At 40.2% G+C, this 9368-nt stretch overlaps 1 protein-coding gene across 2 annotated transcripts in view; it reads left to right on the top strand.

The window, feature by feature from the left end:
• Window positions 1-294: 294 nt before the first annotated feature.
• SMPD3 (sphingomyelin phosphodiesterase 3) overlaps window positions 295-9368 on the top strand; it is a 114706-nt gene continuing 105632 nt past the window's right edge. Inside the window, exon 1 of one of the 2 annotated variants that reach the window (XM_061344071.1) lies at window positions 295-579. The gene's annotated coding sequence lies outside the window, so the exon portion shown is untranslated. Of the gene's footprint in view, window positions 580-9043; window positions 9118-9368 lie in introns of those variants that run through there. The other variant, XM_061344072.1, reaches the window with a different exon arrangement.

The raw sequence follows: 9368 nt of genomic DNA, 5'->3' as shown, positions 1-9368 counted from the left end.
ACCGCGGAACATAGCTGGCTCGTCCGCGCGCGGGCCCACACCGAGGCAAAAGCTCCAGGCCGCCTGCTCCCGCCCGGGCCGGCAGCTCGCCCCGCTCACGGCACCGCCCAACCAAGCCCCCGACTCCACTTGCACAAGCGACGGGACTACAGCTCCCGGCTGCCCCGGGAACGCAGCCGGCTGCTCCCGCCGCGGGGGCTGCTGGGAACTGTGCTCATTCCCGCCCTTTCTGCTCGGCGGCCGCCGCCTGCGGGCCGCGTGCCCGCCTGCCGCGGGAGAGGGGCGGGGCGGTGGCAGAGCCGCGCTAGGAGGCGGGCGGTGGCGCGGCCCTACCGCGCCCAGGGGCGGGGAGCGCGGTGCCGGCCCCGCCTGTGGCCCTCCGTGGAGCTGTTCAGAGCCCAGGTGCTGAGTCTCCCCGCAGCTGTCGGAGGCTCCGGCAGCTCTCCCTTCCCATCGCTTCCCGGAGCGGCAATGGCCGTGGCGAGCAGCCGCCTCCACCAGGCACTCTGAGCGCCCGCCGCCCCCAGGCGTGGATGCAGCAAACCCAGGCGCCCCTGGCTCCGCGGGGGAACACGGAAGGTAAAGCTTCCCTCTCCCCTCCCATCCGCATTGCACCCCTGCCAGCACCTCGGCCCCGAGCTGCCGGCGGGGTTCGGCTCGAGGGGATTTTTGGCACTCAGTGCCGGAGGCTGATTGAGATGCGAGCACTGTGAGGTGGACCGCGAGGAACAAAGCAGTGCAGCGCATAGGCTCTTTAAGTAGTTTCGTTATTTTAATTTCTGGGGGGTGGGGAAGGGAAGAGAACAGAAGGATGACTGGTTAACTGCAAATATCTGTGCTTAGTTATAGATCAGAAAAAAAAACCACCCAGACATCTCCATATATTAATTTGGTCTTGGAATATTGTTCCCATTCTCGTGGTTTAGCAGTGGAAGAGATAAGAGCAGTGTTTGTCATACAGGTAAGGTAGTGCTATAGTCAAGACTGCAAAATGGTTTCCTCGAGTACCCTCCTTAGCTGTAGTGCTTGTATAGATTTGCACAGCAGTAATTTCTTATTTTTGCATGGATTACTACCCTGCAACCCCCAAGAGTTGGGCAGCAGAGAGAGACTAGCAGGTACAGTGTTCCTGTGAATAGGTGTCACAGAAGAGAGGACAAAATTCTACTATGTTTAAGGCCAAATGACAAGTTCTATCCTACATGAACTCATTTAAGCTCAGAATTGCACTGCTGTACCTGATGCTTCAGGCTTCCCCTCAGTGCTGGGTGATGAACAGGGAATTGAACAAGCTATTAAACATGCATAATCAAGCAGCAAGTGTTCTTAAATGCTTCTATGTGTGGCAGCTTCTGTTGTCAAAGATTGCTTAGCTGTCAAAAGACTATGCTTCACCCTAGAGTAGGCTGCAGCTATATTTTATTTTTTTCTTTATTGGTAATACAGGTTGACTTACAATTTCTCAGAGTGGCATGGGAAGTGGGAGGCTGGCAAAACAAATTCAGCGTTCCTCATGGGTGTAGATAGAAAAGTTTAGCCTAGAAGACTGCCTGCAGCCAAACCAGTAACTTGCACAGCTTCTATGCCGATTATTTCTTTGACAAGAAACTGAAGAAACAAACTAAGATTAAAAAATTGTTTCCTTAAGAAAACCAAATGCAGTCCATTTAGCAGACTTATAACACTTTTGCCCTGTATCAAGAAATAATTTAATTGTATATAAGGCATCCCCCACTCCTCACATTGCTATATCATGTATTAAAGCAGGAAGAGAGCCAGAAGGGCAATTGCTGGAATCGGTAAGGCAAGTATTTAAAAGCAAGTTGATCAGTTCCCATGTTATTAAAGCTTCTCCAGTCTGGATAAAAGCTTAGTACTGATCATATTTCATGGATTTGACTTTTTTTTTTTTTTCATCTAATGATTTTAAGAGTTTTGTATGCAATTCATTATGAAGATAACATATGTTACATTTATCTTATATAGGCTACAGTTTAACAGTTTTTGTGCTTTACTGTAATAAAAATGTTGAACAGGTTGGGTACCATGCCACAGTCATTGCACATCCAAAAACTCTCCTTCCAATAGGTACCTTGGACATGCAGGGGCATAATTTTGGGCCCTCAAAAGTAGCCTTTAAGGAACTGAGTTAATAGCACATTACTGTAAAATTAAAATCAATTTGTGCATGGCTGCATGCAAGGCAAGCTTCCCCCCTGCCAGTAAAATTAAAGATTTCCTGACAGAGCTCCTCCCTACCTCTCTGCCTTTTAGTCTCAGCACCATAGAAGCCTCCAGGCACGTGATCAGCTATGTGTGATTTAAGCTATGTTATTGAATTTTTTCCCCAGGGAACAATTACTATAGAGTGACAAGTCAACCATTTTGATCTAGCTCTGTTTAGTGATGGTAACCATAGCATACACTGCATAACACAGCCTGAATCTCTCACAGTGGCAGTTTGTATCCGATTTAAAATGACACTTAAACCTTAAATAGGTTCTCATTTTTGGGTAGGAATGAAAAAGCTTAATAACAGAAGGGCACCGTAGACATTTCAGTTGTGTATCTTCAGTTGCTGCTGCCTGCAGAAGCCCTTGAGAAGCCACTAAAATACCAGAAAAGCTAAGATCTGACCACACCCCTGCATTGCCATAATTCATAAACTGAGACTTAGTGCCTGCTCCCACATTCATATTTTCACCTGGTCATTTAGGACAAAGACAAAGCTGCTTTGTGTGAATGAAGCTAGTGTGGTATGCTTTTAATAGAGCCAGCAATCTGGTCTTCCCAAACTATTTTCAATCGGATACTCCTGTTACCCTGACATTGTTTATGCTAAAGGCTATTGCAAATAGAACATTTATGTTAACTGCTTACATGTCAGCTCCGGCAATAAACAATCAATATTTTCCTGATGTAGGATCCATGACAAGTTTCTCTGTCCAATTATAATGCATTCAGACCAGTAAATCTCAAGTTGCAATCTCTTTGTGAAAATGTTTATTTTAACTTCTATAGTAGATAGCTGAAGTCATGGAAATGTTTCTGTTATACTTAAGTCTACTTTTTGAAAAGACCTGCACAAAAACCATTGACCTGGAAATATTTTTAGCATGAGAGCCACTGTTATGAACCCACTACATAGCAATGCACCAAAGATTATTTTTTTAATTATTCTTATTTTAAAGATTAAAAAAATCCTTATAAGCACAATCTGTACAAAAATGCTGCAGTTAAAAATCAATATGCTATTGAAAAGCAGAGATTAGTGCTTTTTTACTGCTACTATATAAGGGAGAGTGACAAGACATAAACATTTATGAAGAAGAACCAAAGTATGCTGTATTACCAAAAAATTCTTCTAATATGATGTTCTGCTCCCTGTGGTTTGTGGATTGTGGTTGAGATGACCCATGCATTTTCTACAGTTCTAAAAAGAGAAAGAATAATTGTATGTATTGTATAGTACTGTTTTTCTGCTTGAATTCTAGCAATGCTTGGCATTAAATATAACTTATCCCAATAAATGTCTTTAAATTGTTAGTATGATACTCCAAAATCTACCCTTCTAAGAATATATTTAAATGCACAATGCAATAAGCAGTTACTGAATGGCTTCCTCCTACAAGAGAGGGCCTGCTAACTTAAAAGGAGCAATCCTGGTCACTCGCTCCAAGTGGTGAGTAATATTCTCTGTAATTTTTGAAGGTATAGCTCCTAACTTGTGAATCTTTAACTATAGATTTTAAGTATTTATATTAAGTTCTCTGCTATGCTCAAGAGTAAACAGAAGAAAACTGTCACTGCACTCTAAGCATGATTGATATAATCATGTACTTTTATGTACTGCAGGTCAAACTCACTGCAAAATCTGGGAAAACATTAAACTACAGTTGAATTGTGCCATTGTTGTAGAAAGGAATAGTCCATAATTTGGGCTGAGAATACAATGCTGTCACAGATTTGTGCAGAAGTGTTCACTTCCATTTATTTTCTCTTGAACAAGTAGTTTAAGAAACATGTAGAATTGCAATGAATACAAGATTTTGTTTCTTGAGTAAGTTCTGCTCAACTTTGTTTCTAGTGCTTGGGCTGGGGATAAGAAGAGGAAGATGGGATAGAGAGCAATCCCTGAACATAAGGTTTTATTTATCCACTGGGAAGTCACCAGATTTTGGAGATTCCTGACTTAGTCATGGAAGTACTGCCCTTTGATGATTACACTGTCAGGGTCACTCAGCTTTTACTCCGAAACAGCAGGCAGAGTGTTGCCATACTTAATAAAGTGAGCAGCAAGCATCCCCTTAAGTCAAAACTGGAGCAAGCAACTTCATGATTATAGAAAATCCCAGTGAACGGAGACTGAGACACCTCTGTCTTGAATCTTGCTTTACGAGTCTGAGGTTTAACAAGTATATTTAAAGAACAGAAAGAAAGCACTGTTGGTGAGCTGACCCCAGTCTCCTCAATCGGAGTGGATGCCTAGGCAGCATGCCTGCTGTTCTGTGTGATGTTTATTCCCTCTGGCTGCTGCCCTACTAGGTTTCAGGTTAAATGCTTCTATGTAGGTTTGTATTCTTCACTCACCTGCTATTCTACAACTAGCACAGATGATGTGAACCAGTGCTAGCTCAAGTACAAGAACTGCACAGAACTTGTTCTGTCATTCGTTCATTCTTCAGGTTTCTTTTTTTGCCTTTTTTTGAGACTTCTCTTAGGCTGCTATAAAAAAAAGTGGATGGTTTTTGTTGTGTTTAGGTTTTTTGTGGTTTTTTTTTTTTTTTTAATCCTCCTGTTACTCGTCCACAAAAAAAATACAACTTTACAAAATTTGCAAATACGGGCTCTTAGGAGTTCAATGTGAAACACACAGGACCAAATTCTTCAAAAATTCTCAAACAGCCAGAATTTCCATTAGCTTCACAATTTTCATTAGCTTCAGTTTAAGATGACCATACAGTCTTCTTTAGATCTGAACCCAAGATGTCTCGGACATTACAAAAGAAAAGTCATCTATGCACAACCAGTATTCAACTCATAAGTTTAGCTTCTGCCTGTCCTCTTACCTTTATGCCTGCAGATAGGGACTATTCTTGCTGACATTTGCAGTTAGAGAGCGTCCCTGATTACAAGCTTTGGTATCTGCTTTGAAAGTGCATTAAAAATTTCAGCATCACATATATAGAGTAGATAAACATTAAACTGGCATTTTAAAAATATGGGAAACAATTATTTAAGGTGACCTTTATTAACATTTCCACACCATCTGTTGAAACCTGAATCTTGAAACTGGCATGTGACCTATGGCACAGCTCAACTAGACAATTAGGACAAGGTTTAACAACTCTGTTCAGTTTTGGGATCATTCAAACTGTATATTCTTCAGCTAATCAAGAGGATGTTTACTACAGAAGTATGCTACTAGAGAATATGTTACAATTAGACAACACAAGCTAAGAAGTTCTGATTTAAATATGAAATACACATCAAAGCTTAGACTTGTATCAGTGTCTCATGGGAAAAATACCACAAGATGCACTACCAATGTAATGTGAACTGCAGAGAGAGTGTCCTAGACACGGCTCTGGGTAGCCGAATACTGTCTTAAAGAATACACCTAAGAAAGAGTTTAGTATTTGTTTACTGTACTATCACACCAACTCCCACCCCCTTTCCCACTAAAAGGCACCAATTTAAACAGCATTTTATTACTGTTACACAGATTCGAAGTTTAACCACATATAGCTCCTTAAAATCTGAAAAATGAGATAATAAATGCAGTTATTTGCTTTGTGGTACTTAAGACTTCTGTCAACTGCTGCAACTAAAGCACAATCTATTTCAGTATTAAGAATAGCAAAAATAACTTCTGACAAGCCACATTTGCCACTCAAAAGTACACAAGCTTTCAATATATTTAAAAAACTGACTCAAGGAGAGCCGAGAACCACAGGATTCCATCTGTCCCTTCTGACTATTTCTAAACAAATTACCATTTGATTAATAGTTTTGCTTCAAATCAGGCTTCAGGGTTTTTTTTGGTTCTTTCCCACCTATAATGTGCTTCAAGTACAGTAGAAGCTATTCACTTTTAGCAGGATGTCTTGCTTTAATTTTCTGTCTGCCAAAAGAGGAGTTAAAACAGTCACTTTACTCCACTTACTGAAAGCTATGTTGGAAAAAGCAGTAAAAATCCATAGACTCCTTTAGAGTAATTGCAAAGAAGCTAGCAGAAAGACTCACGATCACTTGCCTCAGGGAGTTGTGAAACTTTGTTTTCCTTCATTATCAAGCAGTTAATGGGTGGAGAAAAGGCAGAATTTAACCCTGCCTGGGAAGAGATAATATTATTTCCAAAATAATTTAGCAGCTATCAGTTGAGAGGTTATAGCTTTCTATGAAGGCTACTCCACCCTTCCCATACTGCTAAGCACAACTGTCAGCCACTGATACTGACAATAATGAAAAATTTTGTCTCAGTGAGAAATTACAAGTGAAGATACATTAAAATAGTGGGTATGTCCTGAAACACTTCAAATATCACAGACTGGAAGAAGAAGTCATCAGTTTGTGACTCCTTAGCACAGTTACTTCTGTAAAACAGTACTGCCATACAGAAGGGAGATCAAAGTCTCAAAGCTTTTTCTATAGAAATACTTCATCCAGCTCAAAAGCTGACCTCCACTGATGACCCTAGCAGCAGAAGGAAAAGACAGGGAGGGTCTAGAAAACACAAACAGACAGGAGTCTCTTATCCAAGCTAAAGAACTGGCAGAGACCAATGAAGATAAGAATCTTACTAATCTTATTGTTTCTGTGTGGCACTGGGATACCTTAGTAAAATCTATTCAGAGGGTAGAGAGAAGTTTGTGTTCTCATGAGTGAGAGTAAAGAAGGATGAAATCCATGTTGGAATCCCTTAGTGCCTCTTTAAGAAGGAGAGGGAGGAAGAAAACCTGAGAGTTAGTGCCCATAATTAATTCCTAAGCATAAGTACGCATATCTTTCTGACACACACACACTGGAGATGAGGATTCTGGCTAGTCAGAGAGGATGTACATATCATCAGTTTTTCATGATGAAACTTAAAGCTCTATGGAGCTTTAATTTTAAACTGCATGTACCCTTCAAACATAGCAAGACAATGCAACAGTAAAGATGACTGTATAGTCTAAAAACAGCACTTCATTGTTTTTAGTCCTGGGGAAACTTTTCTTACTCCCACACCAAAGGTGGAAAAATTACTGAAAAAAACCCATCCTGATGAAGTGCAATTATGTATATTACTCTCGTTGCTGACAGGGTATCAGCTGTATGATAAGCATTCCTTTCAAAGAGCAATGTACAATGGAAACAAGGCACAAGATGTTGGCTACCACAGAGTGGCAGATCCAATTCAGTTGGATACTGATGTAAACGTATGGGCATATCTTGGGTATAAAATGATTTTTGTTCACTGAGAGAAGGCCCTGAATTTGTCCTTTCAGCTTCCTAGCAAAACTCTTAATTTTCAAACAACATGAGTGACAGAACTAGAAAACCGGAACTTTTAAAAAGGGAGCCTTCTGATCACTTCTCAAACTTCAGCTTTAGCCCAGTATTCTGCTCTTTATGTTTTCCAAAGCAAAACAGTCATGTATTCAAGGTACTTAAGGTGGAAAAGTACAGGCACAGCTAAATTTTCATTGAACATATGAACCTTTACTGAAAGTTTCTCTGAAACACAGTACACAGGCTGCTGATGCACACATCTAATTATACTAGTCTGTGGTTTGGTACTGCAAGAAAAGGCTATATAACACAAGAGTTAATCTGTAGGTGCAGAGGATTCTCTTACAGATCACTAGGTCAGCACCGAGTAAGTATTCCTTCAATACGTTTTGACTTTCCAAGACAGTCTGCACAAGTAACTTACAACAAATACAGAGAGTTCATCTCTGCCATCTAATGTGATACTTGATTTCATTATGTCACAAAAAAGTCCTTTAAGTTTAGTTTATACATTAACCTTGCAGACTCAGCACACACACACACAGAGAAAAGCTAAATCCTGTCCTACAAGAAAACCCCACATAGGCTTCCATTCAGGTTAGTCATTCCCCTCAGGTCTTAATACTTTTGGCTGTTATTTTTCTCACTAATTTCTCTCACACAGGCAAGTTTCAAGTGTCACACAGAAAAGGGGAAAAAAGGATTTTTAATTTGTTTAATTATTGTAAATAACTACTTCCATTACATCCATTCACTCCTTTACCTGGTGGTCTGCCAGCAGCTACCTACAATTCTTACAAAGGGCTCTGTAACATACCCACAAAAAAAAGCTTTCCTGTATGCAATCTCAGTTTCAAATGTATGTATGCATTTCCCATAGAACCTAGGAAAATCCTGACAGATGGAAGAAACAGTAAACAGCTTCAGCCCTGGAAAAGCTTCATATTAACTGTATGTCAAGCAGAGATTACAGTTCTAATTTCATAATCTGCCTCCAAAGAACTACTTCTGACAATGTTGTCTGGCCCAGCTCCAGATTTCTCCATTCAGAGCTTACCTATACACAGTCATTAGGTCTGCACCACAACACAAGTTATACCATATTATATTATTCATTGTTACAGAATATGGAAAGTTATTCAATCTGAGTTCTTATTGAACCAACTGTAAGTCAGTCTGCCTTGTTTAAGAAAGTGTGGGAAGTTTAATAAGCCCTACATAGTGATATTTCTGTTACTTTAGGATGTTACAGATGAGCATGTCTTAGCAACTGAAGTGTGACTTATTCAGATAGTTTTAATAAAATGTAAATCTAATTAGAATACAATGTCAAAACTATGATGAAGCTAAACCCTCTGTTTTCCACGATGGAAAGACTGCAGTAATGTAATGCAGAAGTTGATTTTTATTTCTATTCACTTCACTTCCTGAACTATATTGGTTCAAATTTTGACTGGTTTGTTAGCAGGAATTCTCTTTAGTAACAGTGATTATTTAAGTCAAAAAATTTGAAATCTTGTGAAGCCTAATGATTATTTTTTTTTTTCCCCAGAGATTATTTATTGAGAGATGCCTTCTAGTTAATAGGATGCAAGAAGCAGACAGTTCCTTCTACCCTGGCATGTAAGTGGATTTTGTTTGCTCTTAAAATATCTTTCCAATCGCATTCTGGTGAATAGTTTTATTCTTCTGGAGAGAGACTAGTTGTTTTTTCCAGCACTGTAAATTAACATAGGCAGTGTGTTCACCTAACACTGATGACATTCCTGAACAGTAATGGCATAACGCCTAGTTTGGGCCCAGAGTACATCCTAGTGACAATGAGGGAAGGTAAAAGTTGTAGCTTATCAGCTTCTGTCTGCAGCTTTCTTGGG

This window comes from Neopsephotus bourkii, unplaced genomic scaffold (genome assembly GCF_033783945.1).
Source record: "Neopsephotus bourkii isolate Nb327-2 ecotype Australia unplaced genomic scaffold, CSIRO-AGI_Nbou_v1 NB_1863, whole genome shotgun sequence".
NCBI lineage: Eukaryota > Metazoa > Chordata > Aves > Psittaciformes > Psittacidae > Neopsephotus > Neopsephotus bourkii.
The sequence above is the reverse complement of the archived record's forward strand: the minus strand, read 5'-3'. Positions and strand labels throughout refer to the sequence as shown.